Raw genomic sequence first — 26,976 nt, forward strand, 5'->3', positions numbered from 1 at the left:
GCCAACAGAAAACTGGCCGTGCCTACTGGATCAGCAGAAGTCGGAACCCGTGCAGCAAGCTTCCTGGGCGCTGCTCTACACACCGTCGGTCGTGTCGCCGTCAAGCTTCTGCAGTCTTCGGTGGACTCGTCTTAAGCAGGTTTCGCGTAAATCCAGGTGCAGTCCTTTTGCCACACACGACCGAAGACCAAGCGCGCCATGATTATGTCGTCACCTACGTGAACACCCGCCAAACCAAAATGGTTCTCGATGTGCTCATTAATCCACCACCAGCCAGCCTTCGCCAGCTGCTGAAGACCGAACTCACCGCCGCCTGCCACTCAAGGAAGATCAGAAGGCCCGAATAACACGCAGAGTGCAATCCTTCGCAGTTCCAACGCCACATGAGTGCTCTAACAATAAAGACCTCAGTACAGCATTTCTTCCTGCAAGTGCTATGGCTTCAACGACTACCTCCATAAGTTGAAGTCTTTCTGCAGGTTCAGCTATTGTGACCTTCATTGGAACTTGCCGAGGAGGTTGAACGGGTGATCGAAGACTTACAGCCATCACTGTCTAGCAAGCCAAGCTGTCTCACTGCTGGATACAACGAAAGCTTGAAAACTGAATCCGGGATATCACACGACATCTCAGTTCCTTTGAAGTTTGCCTGAATCATTGTCCACCAACGCGCCTCCTGTAACAGTCCGAGCCGTGAACCCGGAGAATTTCCAGCTCGCAACTGCCTGTTGAGACCTCCCGATTCTGCAATTATCGGGGGTAAATCGCCCGACGATGTCGACCGCCCTACGCCGCCGGAAATAAGGACAGCTGCCAGGACACGCAGCTTGTAGACGTCATTGTGAAACTTGTTTCTTCCCGCTATCTCGTCCTCAAGGTCCCTGTCCATCCAGGTTTTTGGAGCCCAGTGCGACAATCCGGTCTGTAATCAAGACGTACGGCTCCCACCATATGTACGGCCAACTTAACAACCTAAGCTGTGACCATTTGAATTTCATCACAGACATCAAACACAACCTCCATTCGGACTGCTGCTACGGTAGACCCATCCATCCGGCAATCAAATGTTCCTTGCGAGGCCTAACGCACGACCACCCACCAGCCCAGCATTAAGTAATCAGCGTGAGAAATGATTCGCCATATCAAGTCATCGCCAAATTTCCCTGTTTTGGTCATGGTCGGCGAGACACCGTCACGTTTATCGTCTCCCTGCTCTTCGCAGATAAGAGCCGGAGTGGTCGCCGAGGCTCCGACAGCGAATGACGAGCTGTTGGCAATCCTTAAGTCAGTCTTCGCTACACCTGCAACAAGTCGCCAAACTTGCACCACCCTAAACTGCGACATGTCCACAGGACGAACCAGGCCCTATACTCCCGTGTCCTGTCGTCATGATCCCTTCAAAAAGCGGCACAGCCTTGGCTTTCCAGACATCCGCGCCTCGTGGCTGTACACTACGTCTGCCACATCCACGCAGCCTGATTGCCGCACCTGGGCACGCACCATTGCCAGCGCACAAAGTCAAAGGTACGTTGCTTCACCACCCAGTTCATTACCTGAGCTCTCTGGACTGCTTCAACAAGTTAAAGTTGACCTACAAGGAAAACACAGCACAGCGCCTTCTCGTAACTGAATTCAATATAAAGCACACACCGGCTAAGGTGTGGCCAACAGCGACGTGTTCTCGCATAATTGACCGCAGCATTCGGCGCTTACGAAAATTCAAAAAGATTTAAAAGGTGACCACATGTACATTCGTTTACTGCATTAAGACGTACTCAGACATTTTGCTTTGGTGACGCACCACTGAAGGCATGCTTGCACAACGTTGTATTTGTTTTTCGTCTCGCGAACCTCTCTACCAGCCAGATTTTTATTGTGAAAATGTATATGGTATCCCCTAAGATAGTGGTGCATCCCTGGTCAAAAGAATGTCGAGAAACATGAGTACCCATTCCCCTCTAAAGAGCACTTATATTTTGACAATTTTGTATTCAAGCACCGGACACTTTCTCCAATTTAAAGGCGACCGCAGGAAATACGAGGCTTTTACAGATCCTACTATGGAAGGCGCGAACGGAGACGTGCTTTGCAAAGTCTTTTTAATCTCACCTGAATTTTCATGCCAGAACCTTTTCAATTCCCCAAATGCGACTCGATTCTTAAGGGCAGAAAAGGATAGCTTTGTTTTGTCTACCAGTTAGTTTTAAGCCAATGCGATTGCTACTGTGCATACAAAAGCACCACAAATTTGTTTTTTACACCCATAAAAAAAGCCGTCTGTGCAGGGCGGTCAACGAGCATTTGTATATTCGCCCATATAGTGCCTTCTGCAATATGTCACTCTAATGGACGCTATTTGTGTCGCACAGACTTCAGCTGCTCGACTGACACACGACTGAGCTAACTGAAAAGATTGCACAATATATATAGAGAGCAACGTCCTTAAAACCAAACCCGAATTTTAAATCTGCGCATTCCAAAAATATGAAGAAATATTACTTTGTTCCTGTTTTTGCCTGACAGCACAATTTCGCAGGTTCTTTATGTACGTCGTACCACCTTTCCTCCGAACAATATGGCGTCTGCAGTCGACCGCCCCTCAGCAGAAAGTCTCTGCTACCACCCTCAGCGTCCCTCTGGTCGATCTTCGCTCGACAGTGATTGGCGTAAGTGCAACTACATCCAATAAGGTTAGCGGTCAAGCATTCACATGCTCCAATTTAAGGCTGACTAATCAGTCTTCGAATCATGGCGACGTACTTTCGGCTCGTACACTGGCAGCCGAGCCAGCATCACCTCCAGATGCCGTATTTGTAGTGACATGCCGCGGTGATCTTAAGCAGTAGCGTAAACGACTTACAATGCCAAACGTTTTGATGTGTGCTCTCGAGCGCACTCTATATTGACCTATCTAACCATTAAAAGGTGGCTTGCTTTTTCTTCTAGCCATCCAACCATCGGCTCTGGCGCAAGCAAGGAACAAAACCGCGGGTCCTTCAGCTACCTCAACTAGCCCTCCCCGCCGACATCACTTCCTCTGTTGACCATCCTTGAGCACGCTGTTGAGACTCCCTGTTAGCACCGACTGCATTCTTCAGCGCACCGTTTCTCGACGATCTGCGCGTACTCGCGTAAGCGCATTTTTATTCTTGTGACTGTTTTCACGAGTTGTATGGTTGGATGTCAATATGCACTAACGTTCCGCAAAATCGTGGCAGATTATCTATTCGAATACTTTATTATCAGATCATGTTTAAGGCGATTTACGGGTATTTTGTAAGGGGGGGGGGAACACCGACGCCAATGGGTAAGCGATATGGCAATTGGTTTAACTTTACGGTGGGACCGCAGCGCGAATAACAGATTGGGAGAGATGTCTGTGTGTTAGCGGAAACGCGTCCGCGCGTTTGCATAAAACTACCCGCTAACCCATGTATCTGTGTTCGTGCACTTCTATTTCGGTGCTTTTCGCCGCTGTCATTCCGGTCAGCAGCAATTCCGCTGCATTGTGGGATGACAAAATCGTGCAGACACGCGCTCTTCCTGCAGGTCAGCTGGGTAAGGCGGTGTGCGTACACCGACATGGTTGCGCTAATTGCTTTGTGTGTAGCACGTAACACAACTTCTAATACGAAATGTCTTTAACTACTTCGCAACAGCTGAATATCGAGCACATAAGTACATCTGGAGCCAAATGTTTACAGCATAGCGGAAAAGCTTGGCTAGTTGGCCTTAGATTCATAACGTAACGGATTCAAAACGCTGTATACAACGCGGTCCGCGTGTGCTTCTTCAAGTGATTTGTCCTGTATTGCGCGCAGTGCAATTCTATAGGTAACAAATATTTACAAGGCAGACTTCTAGATAGAAGACTCCTCTACTTTTCCTGCTAATGAACTGCGTAGGTCACAACAGCTGCCAAAGGCTACAATTAGCGACATAGGCATATGCCCCCAGCATATGTGGTACTTCCGCTGTCTCACGTTGCTCTATGAACCTTATGTGTCGGCGCGACGTCTAAGCATGAAATCTTTGCTATCGTTGCAGCTTCTGAACCTTCGATCGCGCCGGGTGCACTCGGTGTACGATGGTGGATGGCCTTACACGTCCAGCACATGCCTTTGAGAAAGGTGCTACTCCAGATGTCCCTGCAGCCGCATTGCACCTTTACCCTGAAATATCGGGCTTCACGTTCCTTTATCACTAGCTCGCCTCCTCTGGTGTTCATCGCACAGGGAAGCCAACCACTGCCGCGTGCCCTCCCGTCTTCACTCCATGTAAGAACTCTGTTCCGCTGTGCTTCCGGTCAACACTCTTAGGACCACTAGCGTATCGACATTTGTCGATGGACTGCTGCTGTTTCTGCCTGTGTGGGACTTATAATGCGATTCCTTCATCCACCTAGGACTACCACCTGTCTACGATATGTGCGACGCCTTCGAGTGCTAGTACAAGTAGCAGAATCTGCCACGTTTGAAAATTTTATAATATAATGAAAATATCATTGTATCATTTCGGAATGTGTAACTCATCGCGCACGATTTCTTCTTCATAGCGAATTTCTCCGTCGTAGTCATAAGATCAAACTCTGCCGATTTTGATTTCGTCGAAGTCGGGAATGGTGATGGCGACGTCGTGTTCGATCTTATCTGCACACACCCAGAGGTTGTGTTGAAATTCCTCGACCGATCTGCATGTTCTTGTTGGTGATGATTGAGGCATCCATTCACATTGTGCAGGGTTTCGGTGTATTGATGCATTTTCGCTTCAAACATGGCAAGTCGGTGCGGCATAACTTGTCTCAAAGAACTCGACAGACCGACCCCTCCTTCGTTTTCTGTGTTGAGTAAAGTGTGTTTGTGTGTTCAGTAGGTCTAGCCAGTGGCAATTCATATTAACGTGTGAAAGAGGTAGACAAGACAGAGAAATGATTCAACGGGACCACCACTGCACTCGAAATCGGCTTATTTTCAAAGCAGAGCGTTAATATAACAAACCAGCGCACCACGTGGGACCAGGAATTTCACATGTTAGAATATTTCAAGTTAATCTTCCAAAAAACAAACTTTACAATCGCCTAGTAAAAATGATGCGTGGCTAGGTCAATTCTGTTGCCGTTTGATACCGAAAGCTTCGATGATTTTTCTGGTCAGCTGATCAGTTTTATTTGAAAGTATGTTTGAGGAAAAAGCGGCATGCAACTGCATTGATAGCACTACTCTTTAGTGTTTGAATCTTTGTCGGTGACCTCTTGTTTTCCAAAAGTGTTGACGCACCAGCCACTTTGGCCGACTTAGTGCTCTGCGCTTGAAACGTGAAGCTCCGAGCGCGTGGCTTCTGGTAGTTAGGCTGTGTGGGTGAGAGCTCTTGTGGCATCTGGTCACTGCATCCAGTAGACGGTCTTTGAGTCTGCTTCATGGTGGAAACGCTGGAGCGCTGTATGCCATGGTTTCAAAACACTGCAGCTTATGTGCCGTGCTACGCGAAGTGGCAGGAGCTAGCAGGCGTGCGTTAACGATTGCAGCGCACCGCCGGATCCACCGAGAACCACGAACAGACTGACCCTTTACATGGCGCATTGGCGGTCTTTCGAGAACGCACTTGCCCTCACTTTCAACGCCACCAGCCACACGGTCAGAGCATGGCATTGCAATCGCCGAACATTGTACAGTGGCGCCCACTCTTAGGGTGAACACGGCGCAGCATGGCCGCGTTCAGCGGAGCGCCAGTGCGGCCGCGCATAGAAGCGCATGCGCTCGGGGACGCGCGGGAGTCTTCCAGATCGCTTGAGCGCGTGGCTCCGATGTATTGAGGCGTCGCTCTTGCTTAGCTGCAGTACAGCAAGAGCGGCACGCTCGTGTGCGCCTCTGCCACTTGAATTCAATGTGCGGCCACGCCGGATAGTCCTGCGCTCCGAAGAGCGCTGCCACACTGAGCCGTGTTCACCCTAAGAGTGGACGGCACTGTACATCTTTGCAGATGGCGGGCAAAGAGTGCACAACGCGAGTTCTCCACTGTAAACTTGGATGCATGCGTAATATTTAGCCCAGACCGCATATTCTTGGTTGATTTTTTGGAATCTAGCCTGGCAGGCACTTACAAAAGTGTCTGGCGCAGAAAAAAATGCTGTGTACCGGCATTCTTTCGATTATGCTTTTTCTGCGCGTATTCTGAGATGCATTCGTTTCCACGTATCTCTTTCGGCACGCACATCGCCAACCATTTCTGCGCATAACATGCTCCTCGTAACCAGCACTGATCAATCTAACGACCATGACGTTTAAAATTTAGCTATGTTTCTGCAGACTACTTCGACAAGCCGAGCGCCGGCAAGAGTAGGCTATGCTATTTTTCAAGGTATTTCAGTACACGGAAGAGCAGTTGCGGGGCCTTGCCGACCGCGGATTGTGCGCCCCGCAAGCATGCTCTTATTCACGTGTTACTGCCAAATCCATTTATGCTGTCTTGTAGTCCGCGATAAGACCGCATAAAAGGGCATGACCTACCTTTGCCTGCGCGCCGCCTTGTCGTCGTCATGTCCCGAAAATATTAGCCAAATTTTTCAGCGATCAGGCAATTAGACTGATAAGCGCTGGTTACGAGGAGTACGTTCTGCGCAGTCCAGCGAAGAAGTTCGCTAGTGATGTACGCACCGGCACTCCGACGTTGCAGCCTGAGGAGTAAACTGATGCTGAGAAACCGACTGCGTCTCGATAGCTTTTGCCCGGGAAATTGTGCATAATTTTAAGAATGTCAATGGAAGGTACGGCTTAATTTTTTTTCTGAGGCTAGATAGCAAAATCTCGGTCCATATTCTGTTTGGGTATACGATTACGCACGCATCGGTTACAGTGTACAACTTCCGTTACGTACCATCTGCCTCCGTCACCTGGAAAGATGTGCACTGCTCGGTGATTCAAACGCCAGATTCTGAGAGCGTGGCTGCTGGCGGTCAGGGCGTGAGCGTTCGGGCGCACGGTGACTGCATCAGGAAAATGGTCGTTCAGTCTGTGGTTCTGGACGGATCCGGTGTAGTGCTGAATTCTTAGCGCACGCCCGCAAGCTCCAGCCGTTTCCCACGGCATGGTACATGTGCGTGGTGTACTCAAGCCATGGCAACAGCACTCCGCCGGTGCCACAAAGAACCACATATTGAACGGCTGTATACCGGATGTGACACGAGCTCTCACGCACGCCGAACCGCTACCAGCCAGGCGCTCCGCGCATCGCGTTTCACTCGTAGAGCTCTTTGCACCGGCCAAGCTGGCCGATGCGCTTTTGAGTGCACTTTTCGAAACGTGATTGGTTGCTCACAAGCGTTCATTTACATATTGATGGGCATTGTTGGAAGTGTTTGCATGCCACTTTTTTCACTAAAACAATACTTCAAACTCAAAGGGATCATTTAAGCAGAAAATTCGTCGAATCTTTCCATATCAACAAATGAAAGGACGACTGCATCAGTGAAGCATCACATGCACTCGCCGATTCTAATGCTTCTTTCAAAGTAAGTTTCTAACTTCGTATAAGCGACAGTCATCGTTACACGTGGTAAGCTGGTATGTCTGCATATAAACGCCGATTTTCAAAACTCTAATTGCGAATGCATCGGCGGTGCTGTCGCGTCGTTTTCTGCCTTTTTTCATGTATGTGTCGGCTTCTCGTGTGTGTGTACACGATATCTCGTTCAGTCACTGGTGCCTTTTAGAGATCAACAAGTGAATTCCATGCAGCTCTTGTTCGGTCATGAGGTGATGGCGCAGGACGCCATCACCTTCGTAGCGATGGGCCTAAGTTTGAATTTGTCATTCGGATTTGGGGACCGGTTCTCGTTTGTGCACTGAACAGTTGCATCGTCGTCAAACGTTACGTCAATTATTTACTTCATCGGAATTGGTTTGCGTCGCACGTCAGAGTTGTAGATCGTCCATAGCATTGTCATATCCTAAAACGTTGATGGTTGAACCGTTCCTTTATTCGGATGTTCCAAAATTTTACAGCTAGCTGCTTGCCGAATTTTTCATTGGGTCTTTCATGGTATACAATTTCCAACTAGGGCAATCAACAACTGCGTGCTTCACTCTGCCATTGTCAGTTAAACGTGCAAGAGCATCAACATGCCAAAACGTGCATGATGTGACTGGAGGGGTTTGTGGTGGCGGGTCATGATCATAACCAGCAAAACCATGCAGACTGGCGGGAATACTCTTCATTATGGCGCAAGTAATGTGTTACCCTATGTATTTGATGTTGCATTGTATGTCACTTTATATGCTCCTGCGGGGAACGTAAGCACGGCCACTGCTTAGAATATAAAGCGACATGTAGTGCACACGTCGATTGAAGTCTTTTTATTTGCTGGCGAAGTCTGTGAGCTTCTAGAGTGCGTATAGATTGCTAATTGAGGAGTGATAGCTGGGCGCTGTTTCTGGTGCTCGATTTGACAGCTGCTCCTCGTATGTATTGTCACGTAGATGTGACGCCACTCCTAAGACGGGAGACTGGGAGGCTCGTGAAATAGAAGAGAATCCGTTTATTAGGCGGACTTGTGCCCCATAAGGAAAACTGCACACGTCGGGTTTGGGGGCAGCGAACAACGTGCTCGGCCACCGTAGGAGGACAGAATACCTGCTATAATAACCCGGCTTCAATTTTAAGACTGCATCGAACATTCGGGATAGGCCCCCAAAAGCAGCTAGTGCCTTGGCCAGCAGTCCGGGCCTATCTTGTTGCCAACGTATGAGGCCACGCTCATCCCAGATAATCGCGACGCGTCTCGTGTCGTGATCAGAGACAAGTCCGCGTGTAGGTGGTCATCGGCTTTTTTGAGCATTTTTTTCCAGAGCCGTTTTATGTATACATGCGAACCTTGCGTTTAGGTGATGAAAATGCGGCTACTACATTGTTTCACCAAGTGTTTCGATTACAGCAGCCAGTCTACAAAAGAGCTATATTTCATTTCAAGTCCTTGTTAGTGCAGCTTCAATGAAAGAGAAAGAATGCTCTGAAATACTGAGTCTTGCGTTAACTTGTTTTTATTTCCTGTTTCACAATGTCCCTGCTTAGTACTTCTATGCAATTTACTGACTAGTTGTACGCCTCAGCTATATTTTTGTATCTCCTTTTGTTTGGCTAAGGCAACGTGTCACTGCATAGTTTGTTAGAGGGACTATCGATGTATGTAGTACTTGCTGTTCTAATATTTAGTACGGACAAAGTCTTTTCAGTCCACAACGCTTTCCATTGCTACGTCGCTTCTGTATTTGTGTGCTGATTGTATAGGTTGGCGACAGTAGCCTGCGCAAAGGGGCAGTTGTCTTGTTTGTTTATTTGCTTTCTGATATGTCGGGTGTTGTCGTCGGCCCGTAGACGTACGCGTGGGTCGCGGTAGTCCAAAAGACAGCCTCGAACAGTTAAATCAAAGATTATTCCTATATCGGTGGAGGCGGCAGCCGAACTGCCAGGCGGAAACGATCGGTGAAATTGTTTCTGCAACCGTCTCTCCGCAGGTTCGGAGGCTCGCTCGGGACACGGGGAGTGCTTGGGACACTTTTTCTGATGTAGCAACCACATAATTACTGGAGCAACCATTTCTGCATAAGTGACTTGTGCGTCACCGCAGCCATACAAACTGTCGGTGTCGTAGAGGCATCGAGTCGCTTAAAAAAACATCCACAACGCTCGAACTCCTTCCCTGGCAATTCTTAATGGAACACAGGAAAATCCATCGCTCCCGCCTGCTTGACCATCGGAATCTAAATTTGAGGCGAGCGACCAACGAGGTTGACAAGATGTGTGCGCTTTAAATCACTATTGCCACTTACGAGCTTTATTGTGCCATCGAGTCTGTCTATATTAACTTCGGCACTGTTGCTGACTTGTCGGGTCTTCTCCGTAACGAAACCGAAAGTGAACTGGATCAGAAAGCGTCGCATATAGCTTCAGGTTTCACGAGCCTGAAGTCATACGCGAATTTTGCTGCGGGTGGTGGCTACAGTAAAAGGACAAGCAACACAACACATCCACAATAGTTACATATTAGACAGGATGCCTACAGGACGTCTTGTGCAGCTCGGCGCCATTCCGTAAAGGCCAACGTTCGGTGGGTATCTACCCAATTGGTGCTTGTCTTCTCAAACGTCCGTCTACATTAAGTCCTGCTGTAGCCACCGGCACCACACGAATTGTGTGGCAATGTGTGTCCTTAGCTAACACTAGATAAGCTTTGGCGGGCAACAGGAAGGGCTAAGTTCTCCTGCATTTTCATCGGAGCAGGCTCCATTCCGAAGGCCAATGTGCTCCCTGCCAGCTTACCCGCATGCGAAACGGCATTTAGGATCCTTAATGCTTAGTTCTTCCTGCATTAAAATTTTCCTAGTTATCGATTAGGAGCCCAGTGCGTCCTGGCCATGCCACGGCACAAGAGCACGTGCGCTTCTCTTCATATCGTTCCACTCATGTCCACTGTTGTTATAGTAGTGCTCTTGCAGTTCGTATCCTTTCACGACGGGCGCGTTGTATTGTCATGATCACTCTCGGCCTCCATTTTTGGTCTTCAAGCCTAGTCTTCTATAATCCAGACATTAGGGAGATCGTGCATGGATCAGCTGTGGCCTTTCTGCAGAACGGATTGGTTCGTAGTCAACATTGATTGCTCTTACGCTCCTTATTTAACGACATCTTCATGAGGTGTTTCAGATCCCGATGGCCTTACTAGTGTGCTGACCATAAGATAACTGCAATGTGGCTCCTGCATGGGCCCCACTCTTCCAAGATCCGATGTTCCAGTCCTCTCTTCTGCTCTTGAAGCCTTGTTCAAGCAAGGTACAGCCGTCATTTCCAGCGTCAAACGTGCACGAGAGAAAGTGCGCTACAGGTCTTCATGACTAATGTCTGCCTCGCGTGTCGTTTCAGGTTCCCAACGCACGGATCTGGTTCAACACTCAACCCGCGTGCAGCATTCGCACCAGTTGCGTTGACATCCGTCCGCGCCCGTCGCACTTCCTTACTGGCGAAGATATTCCTCCTGGATAACATCGACTTCGTGTTGGCTTCCGTGAGAACAATACAGTGAGTGAGACGGGGAATCGCTTCCCGAGTAACAAAAAAAAAGGAAATGTCTGATTGGTGTCGCACATGGATGTTACATGACACTCTGCCTAGTGGCTTGGTGGCTGTAGCGTTCAAAGATAAGCATAAAGCAATGGCGCCATTTAGGTGGGAGCGAAGCAAAAAGAAGTCTCTCCAGTACTAAATTTAGGTGCATTTTAAGGACAGCCTCTTGGTCCAAATCATTCTGTAGCCCCAAAGCAAATAATAGCATATAAAGTCATCAGGTCTTAGTTTTGGCACATCTTATCATTTCCACGCGGTAACACACTTCTCGGTGCAGCTTTCAATGTGGCCCAGCCTCCTGAACCGGGGACTACAAACCAGGAACCACGGACGAGCTTTATCGTCGGCGATTCGGCGAGGACCACCAAAAGAGCCATCGCGGTGGAGTGGCGTAAAACTGCAAGGTGAGCCCACAACAAGCTAAAGACCAGGGCTGTGTTCACGGAATATTGCCAGCCACTGCAGTTTCGCAGCCCCACCAAAAAGTGCTTATGTAACCAATACTTCCCGGTGCTTCCCAGTACCAGTGCTTACAGGCTGCTCTTCCACAAATACCTGCGATTTATGCTTCGGCTGCTTATATGGGAATGATACCATTAGTTTATCTGCGTGCACTTCTATTCTGTGCTTTTCGCGGCTTTCATTCCGTTGACCAGCAATTCCGTTGCATTGTGGGATGACCAAGTCGTACAGGCACGCACTCTCCCTGCAGGTCTGATGGCTAAGACTGTGTGCGTACACCGATATGGTTGCGCTCAGTCTTTTGTGTATGGCACGTAACATAACATCTAATACGGAATGTCTTCAACTACTTCGCAACATCTGAATATCGAGCGCAGGAGTACATCTGGAGCCAAATATTTGCAACAAAACGGAAACTCTAGTTAGTTGGTCTTGATTCATGACCTATAGAATTGTACAGCGCGGAATACAGGACGAAACACTTGAAGCACACACGGACAGCGCTGTACATTTGAACCTCTTGAAGTGTTTCCTCCTGTATTCCGCGCTGTGCAATGCCATTCGTTACAAATGTTTACAAGGCTGAATCCTCGAATTTCGCTGCTCATTAACTCCGTACGTCGCAACAGCTGCCTAAGATAAAAGAATTACCTACGTGGCCATATGCTCCCATGATGTTTGGTAATTCAGCTGTCCCATGTTCCTGTATGTATCTTATGCGTATGTGCGACGTCTAAACGTGAAATCTTTGCTATGCTATCGTTACAGCTTCTGAACCTTCGATCGGACCTGGTGCACTCGGTGTACGACGGTGGATGGTTTTTAACTTCCAGCACATGCCTTTGAGATGGGCGCTATTCCAGATGTTCCTGCAGCCCCAGTGCACCTTGACCCTTAAAGATTCGGCTTGATGTTCCCTTATCACTTTCTTGCGTCCTCTGGAATGCGTCGTGCAGGGAAGCCAATCACTGCAGCGTGCCCTTCCGTCTTCACTCCATGTAAGAACTGTTCCACTGTGCTTCTGGTCAGCACTCTGAGGACCACTAGCGGATATACAACTGTCGATGGACTGCTGCTTTTGCTGCCTACGTGCACTTATAATCCGATTCCTGCTTGCACCTTGTACTACCACCTGTCTATGAAATGTACGATGCCTTCGCGTTGGGCATTCATAACCGTCAGGTACGGAACAATTCGAAGAGTAGTACAACAGGTGGCAGAATCTGCCACATTTCAAAATATTTATACGCTGTTGGGCCCCTATATGGTGCGTCTAGTGTTCTTGACGACTATGTCGAATATGAAACTATCATTGTATAATTTAGAAATGTTCAACTCATGGCGCACGATTTCCCCGTCATAGTGAATTTCGCCACAAATAGGGTGTCTCCAGATAAGATCAAACGACCTTGATTTTGATTTCATCAAAATCGGGAATGGTGACCGGGACCTCGTGTTCGATTTTATCTGCACACCCCCAGAAGATGTGCTAAAATTCCTCGACCGAACTGCATGTTCTTGTTGGTGATGATTGAGGCATCCATTCACATTGTGCAGGGTTTCGGCGTATTGATGCTTTTTCGCGTCAAACATGGCAAGTCGGTGCGGCTTTACCTTGTCTCAAAGAACTCGACAGACCGACCCCTCTTTCGTTTTCTGTGTTGAGTAAAGTGTGTTTGTGTGTTCAGCAGGTCTAGCCAGTGGCAGTTCATCTTAACGTGTGAAAGAGGTAGACAAGACAGAGAAATGATTCAACGGGCCACCACTGCACGCGAAATCGGCTTATTTTCAAAGCAGAGCGTTAATATAACAAACCAGCGCACCACGTGGGACAGGAATTTCACATGTTAGAATATTTCAGGTTAATCTTCCAAAAAACAAACTTTACAATCGCCCAGTACAAATGATGCGTGGCTGGGTCAATTCTGTTGCCGTTTGATACCGAAAGTTTCGATGATTTTTCTGGTCAGCTGATCCGCTTTATTTGAAAGTATGTTTGAAGAAAAAGCGGCATGCAGCTGCATTGATAGCACTGCTCTTTAGTGTTTCAATCTTTGTCGGTGACCACTTGTTTTCCAAAAGTGTTGACGCACCAGCCACTTTGGCCGACTTAGTGCTCTGCGTTTGAAACGTGAAACTCCGAGCGCGTGGCTTCTCGTAGTTAGGCTGTGTGGGTGAGAGCTCTTGTGACATCTGGTCACTGCATCCAGTAGACGGTCTTTAAGTCTGCTTCATGGTGGAAACGCTGGAGCGCTGTATGCCATGGTTTCAAAACACTGCAGCTTATGTGCCGTGCTACGCGAAGTGGCAGGAGCTAGCAGGCGTGCGTTAACGATTGCAGCACACCGCGGGATCCACCGAGAACCACGAACAGACGGACCCTTTACATGGTGCATTGGCGGTCTTTCGAGAACGCACTTGCCCTCACTTTCACCACCACCAGCCACACGGTCAGAGCATGGCATTGCAATCGCCGAACATTGTACAGTGGCGCCCACTCTTAGGGCGAACACGGCGCAGCATGGCCGCGTTCAGCGGAGCGCTAGTGCGGCCGCGCATAGAAGCGCATGCACCCGGGGACGCGCGGGAGTGCACGGGGGCTACTGTGCGTAGTCTTCCACAACGCTCGAGCGCGTGGCTCCGTTGTATTGAGGCGTCGCTCTTGCTTAGCTGCAGTACAGCAAGAGCGGCACGCTCGTGTGCGCCTCTGCCACTTGAATTCAATGTGCGGCCACGCCGGATAATCCTGCGCTCCGAAGAGCGCTGCCACACTGAGCCGTGTTCACCCTAAGAGAGGACGGCACTGTACATCTTTGCAGATGGCGGGCAAAGAGTGCACAACGCGAGTTCTCCACTATAAACTTGGATGCATGCGTAATATTTAGCCCAGACCGCATATTCTTGGTTGATATTTTGGAATCTAGCCTGGCAGGCACTTACAAAAGTGTCTGGCGCAGAAGAAAATGCTGTGTACCGGCATTCTTTCGATTATGCTTTTTCTGCGCGTAATTGCTTCTGAGATGCATTCGTTTCCACTTGCTCGGTATCTTTTTCGGCACGCACATCGCCAACCATTTCTGCGCATAGCATGCTCCTCGTAACCAGCACTGATCAATCTAACGACCATGACGTTTAAAATTTAGCTATGTTTCTGCAGACTACTTCGACAAGCCGAGCGCCGGCAAGAGTAGGCTATGCTATTTTTCAAGGTATTTCAGTACACGGAAGAGCAGTTGCGGGGCCTTGCCGACCGCGGATTGTGCGCCCCGCAAGCATGCTCTTATTCACGTGTTACTGCCAAATCCATTTATGCTGTCTTGTAGTCCGCGATAAGACCGCATAAAAGGGCATGACCTACATTTGCCTGCGCGCCGCCTTGTCGTCGTCATGTCCCGAAAATATTAGCCAAATTTTTCAGCGATCAGGCAATTAGACTGATAAGCACTGGTTACGAGGAGTACGTTCTGCGCAGTCCAGCGAAGAAGTTCGCTAGTGATGTACGCACCGGCACTCCGACGTTGCAGCCTGAGGAGTATACTGATGCCGAGAAACCGACTGCGTCTCGATAGCTTATGCCCGGGAAATTGAGCATAATTTTAAGAATGTCAATGGAAGGTACGGCTGAATTTTTTTTCTGAGGCTAGACAGCAAAATCTCGATCCATATTCTGTTTGGGTACACGAATACGCACGCATCGGTTACAGTGTACAACTGCCGTTACGTACCATCTGCCTCCGTCACCTGGAAAGATGTGCACTGCTCGGTGATTCAAAACGCCAGACTCTGACAGCGTGGCTGCTGGTGGTGAGGGCGTGAGCGTTCGGGCGCACGGTGACTGAATCAGGAAAATGGTCGTTTAGTCTGTGGTTCCGGGCGGATCCGGTGTAGTGCTGAATTCTTAGCGCACGCCCGCAAGCTCCAGCCGTTTCCCACGGCATGGTACATGTGCGTGGTGTACTGAAGCCATGGCAAGCAGCACTCCGCCGGTGCCACAAAGAACCACATATTGAACGGCTGTATACCGGATGTGACAAGAGCTCTCACGCACGCCGAACCGCTACCAGCCAGGCGGTCCGCGCATCGCGTTTCATTCGCAGAGCACTTTGCACCGGCCAAGCTGGCCGATGCGTTTTTGAGTGCACTTTTCGAACGTGATTGGTCGCTCACAAGCGTTCATTCACATATTAATTCGCATTGTTAGAAGTGTGGTTGCATGTCACTTTTTTCACTAAAACAATACTTCAAACTCGTAGGGATCATTTAAGCAGAAAAATCGTCGAATCTTTCCATATCAACAAATGAAAGGACTGCATCAGTGAAGCATCATATGCACTCGCCGATTGTAATGCTTCTTTCAAAGTAGGTTTCTAACTTCGTATAAGCGAAAGTCATCGTTACACGTGGTAAGCTGGTGTGTCCGCTTATAAACGCCGATTTTCAAAACTCTAATTGTGAATGCATCGGCGGTCCTGTCGAGCAGTTTCTGCCTTCTTTCATGTATGTGTCGGCTTCTTCTCGTGTGTGTGTGTGTGTACACGATATCTCATTCAGTCACTGGTGCCTTTTAGAGATCAACAAGTGAACTCCATGCCGCTCTTGTTCGGTCATGAGGTGATGACGCAGACGCACTCCTTCGTAGCGATGCGCCTAAGTTTCCATTTGTCATTCAAATTTGGGGACGGGTTCTCGTTTGTACAGTGAACAGCTGCATCGTCGTCAAACGTTACTGGCGGGATCGTCCGTAGCATTGTCATATCCTCCAACGTTGATGGTTGAACCATTCCTTCTTTAAGCTGATCGTCCAAAATGTTATTTCTAGCTGCCTGTCCAGTTTTTCATTGGGTCTTCGCTGGTATACAATTTCCAACTCGGCAATGAACTGCGTTAAATTGCCTGTTAAACGTGTAAGAGCATCAATATGCCATAACGCGCATGATGTGACTGGAGGGGTTTGTGGGGGCGGGTCATAATCATAACGAACAAAAACATGCGGACTCGCGGGAATACGCTGCATTATGGCGCAAGTAATGTGTTACCTTTTATTTTAATGTTGCATTGCATGTCACTTTATATGCCCCTGCGGGGAACGTATGCACGGCCACTGCTTAAAATATAAAGCGACATGTAGTGCACAAGTCGATTCAAGTCTTTATTTCCTGGCGAAGCCTGTGAGCTTCTAGAGTGCGTATGAGATTACTAATTGAGGAGTGTTACCTGGCCGCTGTTTCTGGTGCTCGATTTGACAGGTACTCTCAGTATGTATTAAGGTCTCTTGAAAACGTTTTCCTATATTACTTTTCTGAAGGTTGTTCCGCAGCAGATTTATGTATACTTTGCTTGCCGCACCTTGCGTGTACATAATGGAAATGCGGCTATTGTATTGTTTCACCAAGTGTTTTGATTACAGTAGCCTGTCTACAAAAGAGCTATGCTTTATTTCAAGTCCTTCTTAGTGCAGCTTCAATTAATGAAAGAAAAAGAATGCTCTGAAACACTGAGGCTTGCGTTAACTTGTTTTTATTTCCTGTTTTACAAATGTCCCTACCTAGTACTTTTATGCGTTTTACTAACTGGATGTAGGCCTCTGCTATCGTTTTTGTATTTCCATTTGTTTTGCTACGATAACGCGTCACTGCATAGTTTGTTAAAGGGACTATCGATGTATGTACTACGTTTGTTTGTTTGTTTGCTTGCCCTAAGGAGACTGGCTCATACCCACGAGGCGGATGGCCATTTACCTTTGTTTTATGTCTTCGTTTTATTTACCTTCGTTTTATTTAAAGTCCTTATAAGTGCAACCTCAACTAAAAAAAAAACTCTTAGAAATACTGAGGCGTGCATTAAATCGTTTTCTGTTGCCAGTCTCTGTATTCCTTCTATGCATTTTACTGACCATTTGTAGGCCTCTGCTATCAATTTTTGTATTTCCCTTTGTTTGGCTAAGACAACGCACAACTGCATACTTTGTTAGAGGGACTATCTATGTATGTAGTACATGAACTGTTATAAGCCATGGTACCGCCAAATGTCTTAGTCCATTACGCTTTGCATTGCTACGCAGCTTTTGTATTTGTGTCCTGATTGTATAGGTTGGCGACAGCATGCGCCTCAAAAGGACAGTTGGGCTGTTTTGTTTATCTGCTTTCTGATGTTTTCCAGTAATAAATTTTGTGGTTCCGGCAGTTTGTTCGGAGATATAAAATGGGCATTGTATTAGAGTTGTGAAGTGTCTTAACCATTCCTGACTAGCGTTTAGCTAGTCGGGTGTTTCTCAGACACAATTTGGCTTGCCATACCAGAAAGAAGCGATGTTCTAATTATGAATACAACTAGTGCGTTAGACACGTCGTCACTACAAGAGTATGCTAGTACCAATTTGTCTCAAGTTCCGCACTCGGTATAGTCCATACTCGCTCTCGTTAATACGTGTTCCCATGCCCCAAAGTACTGACTCGTGCTCGTGCATGAACTCGTAGGTTCTCGCGTTCATACTCGTGTCTACTCACTCAAGCGTAATTTCCCACGCTTGTTATGAAGACTACCCAATTAACAGGCACGCTTTCGTGCTCATACTAGCGTCAACTCGCACTCATTCGTGTTCGCTCACGTTCACTTACAAGTACTCGCGTTTATTCTGACGTGTAATCACACTCGCAGGCACTCTCATGTCTACTCTGGCTCAATAGTGTTTACTCACGTTCACTCGCACCACGCGCACTCACTACAGTTCATACTCGCGCATTTTGCTCACTCATCGGCATTCACACTCAATCTCATGCCTCTTCGCGCTCATGGGTACTCATTCACGTTTATGCACACGTTTTCTCGTTTTTTTTCTCGGGTTCGCTCACGCCACTTGCATTTACCGTTGCATTTACTCATCTCGGCGGTACTCGGTCCCGTTCATACTGGCAACACATGTAGTCGCACTCCGGCATTTACTCGTGTTCATTCTCAGTCAAGTCTGCACACAAGTACTCGCGTTCATACTGAAGTTTACTAACGTTTACTCATACTGAAGTTTACTCAACCTCGGCAATTACCGTTCATCTATGTACTCTTACTAGCACTCACAGGCAAACTCTCCTTCAGTCGCGTCGACTCGTACCCGCCGGTTTTCACTGACGTCATGCATTGGATCGTAAGTATGTCAGACATGCTCGTTCGACCTAGTTATGGCGGACGCGGCAGGCCTGCATATGGGTAACGTACCGCTCGAGTGAGCTCGCCTGGAGAACAATAAAATCTGGTGGGTTCGTCTGAGTTAATGCTGCTAAGGAAAGAGTACGTGCGGAAGTGCGCCTGTCTGAGTAGAGTTCTGGTTAGTTTAAAGGGGTCATGAACCACTTTTCCAAGTAATGATCTAATGGCCTCAGTATCGGAGTGTACTGCCTCCCGAATCGATTGCCGCGAAAATTTCTCGAATCCGTCAAGAATCAGCGGAGTTACGGGGGTTTGGCGCACGCTCCCAGCGCTTTCTCTCTTTTCTCGTGCCGGCGAGCGCACTGGAAGCTAGACAGGGAGGGATGGCATGGGGGAAAGAAGTTACGCCAGCGCGCGTCATGAAACGCGATCGCTCTCCCGCTGTGATTCGCTTGCGCGAGTGCGGCTACCGTGTACTGAGGAGTGCGGCGCCGGCAAGTGGCGGCACCCCGCGGCAAGAAGCGCATCTGATCCGAACGCCGCTCTCGATTTACGTCGGCTATCGGCCAATAAGCATGCTATGTCTCTTGCGACGTACAGCGGACAGACGCCCCGCCCACCGACGAGAGTGAGAACCGGCCTCTGTTTGAAAAGAGGGTGCCTGGGGAAACGGCAACTTCGCGCTCCGCTTGTGGCCATTACGCGGCGCGCACGACTGTAATATTTGGCAGAGCAGTTCATAGCCGTGTCAGCTTTCCGCAGGATGTGTTTTTTCAATCAGCCCAAGGAGTGCTTCATGACCCCTTTAAGTATGAGCGAGCCAGAAGAAATACTTTGAGCGACGGGGTGCCATAGTTTGAAGACCTCGGACTTTAATCGCTGCCTTCTGACTCGCCTCGCACCCACCTCCACTCAAAAGCATATGGGTACTTACGTTCAGTGTCATGTGCACTACGACCTAAAGGCACACACTAGTGCTTACTTTTAATCATATTCGCTGACCATCACCAACGCTAAGGTACTCACTCAAGTTCATACGTTTACTCACCTTGGTTCATACTTGCGCTACTACAACTGTAAACAATTGTGTCCACTCACAGTCGGGAACACATACACGTTGATGTTCACATCTAGTAGCACTCACGGCTACTTAAGTTAGTTTAGTTATCGCTCCTCGCGTTCATACTTCATTAACACACTCACATTCACTCATGCTCGCAAGTACTCAATCGGGTTCAAGCTCGCTTCGCACACTTATAGGCACTCGAATTCATACTCGCTCCTATTCACTCATGGCACGCACTCACGTTCACTTCATGTTCTAACTTCTACGCACACCTCTTGTCACTCGTACTCACATTCGCGCCTTTCAAATGAGAGCGAAAGTGTCGGGCCGAGCAAGTGTGTTGTTCCTTGTGAAGGCGTTGTGAATAGAAAACAGCGCAGATTCTAACAGAAGACTATAGGTTCGATATGTATACATATATCTTGACTCTGCAATCGCAGTTCCACGCATTGCACTTGTTTTAAGAATGTTTAGTTCAATAAAACGCGGGCGTTACCGCAGGGCTTGTATAATGCCGTGAATCCTGAGAGGCTTTCAGCGTTATCACTTTGTCTGCCCGAAGTGGACGCTTCCAAATACATAATTGGGTGCAGAAGACGCTAGTGGCCCCATTCGTATAATTGACAAGTACATTCGACGTGTAGATGTTTGATTTAATATTACCCTACATTTGCTGCGAATTATCACGCAATGCTTGCTGACTGCAGCACACTTGGCGGGCCAATAAATTGAGGTGTGCCAACAAATTATTTCTTTCGTCTTATGCACAAGTACACTCTGCTTATGTAACTCCATAGTTCTGACGCCGGCTAGAGCTTGTGCGCTACCATGAAGCTAACAAAATGCGCAATCACAATTCTGGTAGGGCAAGAACAGGTGCATTGAGAGGCATACTTTTGAGGAGTCGGAGTGAAAGTTTCATTTCATTGTTGGAGCTTTACATCCAAAAACCACAATATTGTTACGAGTTGTGATGAGAGGGTTTTATTTACAGGAGATGGATGATGGTTGGTTGGTTGGTTGGTTGGTTGGTTGGTCCTCAGCTACTTGGTGGTAGCGCGCTGCGGCCTTGCCAAAAACCCTTCGTTCTCCTCTTCTTCTCTTTCTCTTCTCTGTCCTTCGCATGACCGTTACATTCCCCCGCAAGCAGACGAAGCCCGTAGGGCGAGTCAAGATGGTCAAGGAGGGTAGAACCGTTTGAGGCGAGCAATATGAGTGAGCTGCGTTCCGCTTGATCGTCGACCATTGCTCAGGAGACGAGCTATTACGTAAGTGAGTTGGCTGAGACGGTCCACGACTACAAATGGGCCCGAATATTGTGACAAAAGCTTTTGGCACAATCCACGCTTGCGTTGCGGTGTCCAAAGCAACACCAAATCGCCTTTTTCGAACGATACTTGTTCGTGACGGTCGTCGTAGCGCTCCTTCGAACGACGTTGCGAGGCCAGAGTCCGAAGACGAGCTATTCGACGCGCTTCTTCCGCGAGGCACAAGGTCTGCGATACCGAATCGTCATTGTGCAGAATGAAGGGTAAGAAAGTGTCCAGAGGGCTTCGCGGTAACCTGGCGTACAGGAGATAAAATGGGCTAAAGTCCGTTGTTTCGTGTTTCGCCGTGTTGTACGCATAAGTGATAAAAGGCAGCACGTCATCCCAGTTCTTGTGATTGGCGGAAACGTACATGGCAAGCATGTTGGTCAGCGTTCTGTTTGTCCGTTCAACGAGACCATTTGTCTGCGGATGGTACGGTGTTGAATGACGGAACTGTGTAGTGCACATACGAAGTAATTCTTCAACAGCATCAGCAGTGAACTGGCGGCCACGGTCGCTGATAATGACACGCGGTGGGCCATGGCGAAGGACCACGGAGTGCAGCAAGAAGACCGCCACGGAAGCAGCGGTGGAAGAGGGTATGGCTGCTGTTTCCGCATACCGTGTAAGATGGTCCACGCAGACGATTATCCAGCGGTTCCTATTGTTAGATAAAGGAAATGGACCCAAAAGGTCAATTCCTACTTGTTCGAAAGGCGTACTGGGTGGTGTCAATGGCTGAAGGGGGCCTGGCGCTGCGGTGGCAGGTCGCTTGTGACGTTGGCACGTTTCGCAACTAGCGACATAGCGCTTGGTTGTTTCGTACATCTTCGGCCAATAAAAGCGTTCCCGCGTGCGGTGCAGCGTTCGCACGAAGCCGAAATGGCCGGATGTGGCATCGTCATGCATGGCACGTAGAACATCGGAGCGGAGGCTCTCGGGGACAACTAGCAGAAAACGCGCTCCAGGCTTAGAGTAGTTAGTCTTGTAGAGCAACTTGTCCCGAACAGTAAAGCGACCGCTGCCGTGGGAAGTACGGGCGGCGACAAAAAGCGGATCGAGGGTGAGATCGTTGCGTTGTTCTCGCTGAAAGTCGGCCGCGTCGGGAAACGTGCTAGTAACTGCAGCGAGACAGTCGTCAAAATTATCAGCATCGCAGTCGGTAGTGGCAAGAGGAATCCGAGAGAGGCAGTCCGCGTCAGCGTGACGACGGCCACTCTTGTATGACACCGTAAAGTCGTATTCCTGAAGGCGCAGCGCCCAACGTGCGAGGCGACCAGAGGGATCACGCAAACCGATCAGCCAGCATAAGGAATGGTGGTCGGTAATTATCTTGAATGGTCGCCCGTAAAGATAACAGCGGAACTTCTGGACGGCGAAAACAGCTGCCAGGCATTCCTGTTCCGTAACCGTATAATTGCGTTCAGATTTGCTCAGGCAACGGCTGGCGTATGCGACGACATGCTCTGCACCACTGTGACGTTGTACAAGCACTGCTCCTATGCCGATACCACTAGCGTCAGTGTGAACCTCGGGCGGGCAAGATGGATCGAAGTGACGTAAGAGGGGTGCTGACGTCAGTATAAACTTAAGTTGGGAGAATGAGGCGTCACAGTCTGGTGTCCAGTTGAAGGCTGCGTCCTGTCGCAGGATACTTGTGAGTGGGTAGACGATCTCGGCAAACCGGGGAACAAAACGACGAAAATACGAACATAGGCCGATGAATGAACGAAGTTCTCGTGCAGACTGCGGTGGTTTGAAGGAGCTCACTGCTTCAATCTTACGAGGATCGGGTCTGACGCCATCCTTGTCCACTAAGTGTCCTAGAACCAGTGTTTGACGTTCGCCAAACCGGCATTTCTTGGAATTCAGAACCAGCCCGGCTTTTTCGATGCAGTCGAGGACAAGGCTGAGACGGTTGTTATGTTCTTCAAACGTGCGGCCAAAGATTACAACGTCGTCAAGGTAACACATGCATATCTCCCACTTTAGACCGCGCAGTACTGTGTCCATAAATCTTTCAAAAGTGGCAGGAGCATTGCAAAGGCCAAAAGGCATAACATTAAATTCGAACAGGCCATCTGGAGTCACGAATGCAGTCTTCTCCTTGTCTTCAGGTTCCATAGGTATTTGCCAATAACCCGATCGCAAATCAAGTGTTGAAAAATAAGAAGCGGCGTGCAAGCAATCAATGACGTCGTCAATTCGTGGTAGGGGATAGACATCCTTCTTTGTCACTGCGTTTAGACGCCTGTAATCCACGCAGAATCGCCAGGAACCATCTTTTTTCCGGACAAGGATCACCGGGGCTGCCCACGGGCTGGACGACTCTTGAACGACACCTTTGTTCATCATGTCCTTTACTTGTTCGGCAATAACTTTGCGCTCGGAGGACGACACTCGGTAGGGCTTCTGGCGGATGGGGTGTGCTGAGCCGGTGTCTATTCTATGGCGAGTGCGGGATGACGGTAGCTGAAGTGGCGCATCTCCATGTTCAAAGTCGAATGCAGCAATATGCCGGGAAAGGACCTGTACCAGCGCTTGCCGTTCCGTTGTACTGAGAGCCTTACTGATCATACCGAGCATTAGATCGTGATGACGATTATCGCAAGGAGAGGAAGCTGTGGCGGGGTCCGCAGTTAGTGCTGCTATTGAGCTGCATGAGGCTTCATCGAAGAAAGCGATCTTCATACCGCGAGGAAGCACAACCGGCATGGCGGAACAGTTCAGCGCCCACAATGTTGCGACTCCTTTCGCCATGCACACGACAGAACAGGGCACAAGTATATTCTTTTTAGCACAGTTTATGCTGAGAGGCCCAACTACAAAGTCAACACAAGCAGCATCAACGGCACTTGAAGAGACACGAACGGGTGTCAGGCACCAAGATGGTGCTATCACTTCATCGATCACACTGAGTGTGTTCCTGTCTTCGCCACGTGAACTTTGTTCAGAAAGTGCCGGTATAAATAACTGGTTTAACGATATTTCGCCACTGCCACAGTCGACGGAAGCGCCGCATTGCTCAAGAAAATCGATACCAAGAATCACATCGTGCGAACAACGAGGAAGAACCAGGAATTCCGACGCAAACACTTTTCCAGCCAACAAAACACTCACAGCACAAACACCGAGGGGATGAAGCCACTCGCCGCCTACTCCACGAAAGGTAATGGCGTCTGTCCAAGAAAACATAACTTTGTGGCCTAGCCGATTTTTGAAGGCGAGGCTCATCACAGACACAGTCGCCCCAGTATCAACTAAAGCCATCGTCGGTATTCCGTCCATCAACACATTCACTTTGTTTTTTAACATCACAACAGGCAGAGGTATATCTTGCAAAGACCGTCCGGCGACCTCACCTCCATCGGCCGCGGATGCTAGTTTCCCGGCGGCGGAGGGGACGTACGACGCCGAGGGGACGGCGAGCGACGGGGTCGGTTAGATGGTGGTGTCAAACTCCGCTCAGAGGCTGGGGAATCGCTGCGTCTGGTCTCGTGCGAAAAACGGTCCCTCGGAAACAAGTCGGTCGTCCGCAGGTCATATGATGTACCGGTTCCTGGTGGCGAGAACATAGGTGGTGTCCTTCGTGATGGGCGGCGTTGACGACAATACCGAGCTATGTGTCCTGTGGAACCGCAGTTGTAGCACACGGGAGGGTCGCGGCTCATGCTGTGCTCGTCGAAACGAATCCTAGGCCGCTGCGGACGACGAGAAAGTTCGTTATCATGCGGGTAACGGGTCTCTGCAGCTCGCTGGAATCCGTCATATCGGTCGTAAGCCGCATCATGGTAATAGGGTCGGTGCTGTCCTTGTGTCAGCGGGACGTAGTCAGGCACAGGGTCTCGAGTATAAAACGCGGCTGTTCTCGTTGTGCTCGAGCCTGATAGGAAGGGCCTCTATCGTAGAGACGTGGCTGTTGTCGAGGCGTGAGATCGTACTCCTCAATACCCTTCGCCGCTTGATGCGAGGAGAAGGACGCCACGTGTGGCTCGAACTCTAGTGGCAGGTGGGAGTGATGACTGCTTGGTTGTGCCACTTGCGCGTACAGGCTGAGTTCCTCACGGACTATTTGCCGGATCGTTGATGCGAGATCGAGCGGCTGGTTGCTCTCTATGCTTGCAACTGTCGTCACATTGGCTAGCCTGCCAAACTTCGGCGTGATGCGCCTCGTCTTGAGTTGTTCGAAAGTGCGACAGTGCCGAATGACATCGGCGACGGAAGTCAGGGTGTCTTTCGCGATGAGGAAACTGTAAACGTCCTCGGCGATTCCTTTTAGAATGTGTCCAACTTTGTCTTCTTCACTCATTCCAGAGTCCACCATCCTACACAGTTTTATGACTTCCTCAATGTAAGTCGTGCAGGTTTCGCCTGGCACTTGTGCGCGTTGCATGAGCGTCTGTTCTGCTCTCTTCTTTTTCGTCGTGGAGTCGCCGAAACGCTCTTTGATTTCAGAAACAAATCTATCCCACGTCGTTAACTTTTCCTCGTGGTTCTCATACCATACTAACGCAGTGTCTGTTAGGAAGAACACGACGTTCGAAAGCTGGGAAGCGACATCCCACTTGTTGGCGGCACTCACCCGTTTGTAATGGATGAGCCAAGCCTCGACGTCTTCATCCGGCCTTCCGGCGAAGGGACGGGCATCTCGTAGCTGTGGAGCAGAACTGCTCGGCGTAGAAGTTGAGGAGGGCTGTGGTCCGTCGGTGTTGTGGAACATGTCCAGCCCAGATGAGTTCGGTGGGAGTCCAGCAAGGCGACGGCTCCGTCGAAGAACTTGCGGTTCAGCCTCCGTTTTCGGGTGTCGAGTACCCAGCACCTCCACCACAACTGTTACAACGAGTTGTGATGAGAGGGTTTTATTTACAGGAGATGGATGATGGTTGGTTGGTTGGTTGGTTGGTTGGTCCTCAGCTACTTGGTGGTAGCGCGCTGCGGCCTTGCCAAAAACCCTTCGTTCTCCTCTTCTTCTCTTTCTCTTCTCTGTCCTTCGCATGACCGTTACAATATGATTATGAGTAACATCGTATTGAAGTGCCCCGGAAATTTCGACCACCTGAGTTTGTTTCACATGTACCTACATGTTTGTACACGAGCCTCCAGTAATTCGCCTCCATCAAAAAGCGTCCGCCGCTGCCAGGATTCGATCTCGCGACCAGCGGGTCAGCAGTCTGGCACTGTGACCGCTACGCTAACGTGGAGGGAGGTTGGACGAATTAGTTTATATATTCTCGAGTCATGCAATATTTCGTGGGCACTTTACTTTCAAACACAGCTTAACCGATGCATGAAATGATAACAAATAGCTGATAAATTTGAAATAAGAATTGTAAAAAAATTACTGCCTTATACCTTTCGACATGTTGGCCATACGAATAGCAGGATTAGGACAAACTATGGTTCACAAACGTTGCACTACCACATTAAGACACTTTTGAACAACAGGAAATGTATAAAAATATAATAACTACACGAAAATCCAGAAAATAATGATGTGCCAAATAAGTAATTACCTTTTTCATGGCTTTCTTCTGTTATATATCATTATATCATGACATGCAAAATATTTCTTTATCTTTGTGTAAGTAATCTACGTTATGCGTGCACGTTTCTGTGTGTCTCATTTTTAAATCACTTTTCATTTTAAATCACTTCCTGCTATGTTGCCAGTGCAGTGCCTGTGCGCAAAATGCTGTTGTTTCACGTCGGAGGACCTCGTCAGGCGTTAATGCCTTTTGTCCTCTATTTCGTAAGTGCAATTTTGTACATTGAATACAAAATATTTCAATTCAATTCAGTGGGCCTTATGGCCACATCATCAAAAGCAAATCTGCTTAAGTGTGTGCATCATTTTCTAGACTTTAAAACTCCCAATCAAAA

At 48.7% G+C, this 26,976-nt stretch overlaps 2 long non-coding RNA genes across 4 annotated transcripts in view; one reads left to right on the plus strand and one right to left on the minus strand.

Annotated features, from left to right (window-relative positions):
- Positions 1-4,279, plus strand: part of LOC119401870 (uncharacterized) — a 62,629-nt gene extending 58,350 nt beyond the window's left edge. Inside the window, exon 5 of the long non-coding RNA XR_007417103.1 lies at positions 4,131-4,279. This is a non-coding gene — a long non-coding RNA (uncharacterized LOC119401870). The remainder of the gene's footprint in view (positions 1-4,130) is intronic.
- LOC125759534 (uncharacterized) overlaps positions 1-4,413 on the minus strand; it is a 56,150-nt gene extending 51,737 nt beyond the window's left edge. Inside the window, exon 1 of one of the 3 annotated variants that reach the window (XR_007417108.1) lies at positions 4,286-4,413. This is a non-coding gene — a long non-coding RNA (uncharacterized LOC125759534). Of the gene's footprint in view, positions 1-4,272 lie in introns of all 3 variants that reach the window. The other 2 variants (XR_007417106.1, XR_007417107.1) reach the window with 2 other exon arrangements.
- Between the last annotated feature and the right edge of the window lie 22,563 nt (positions 4,414-26,976).

The sequence above is a fragment of the Rhipicephalus sanguineus genome, chromosome 8 (genome assembly GCF_013339695.2).
Source record: "Rhipicephalus sanguineus isolate Rsan-2018 chromosome 8, BIME_Rsan_1.4, whole genome shotgun sequence".
NCBI classification, from domain to species: domain Eukaryota; kingdom Metazoa; phylum Arthropoda; class Arachnida; order Ixodida; family Ixodidae; genus Rhipicephalus; species Rhipicephalus sanguineus.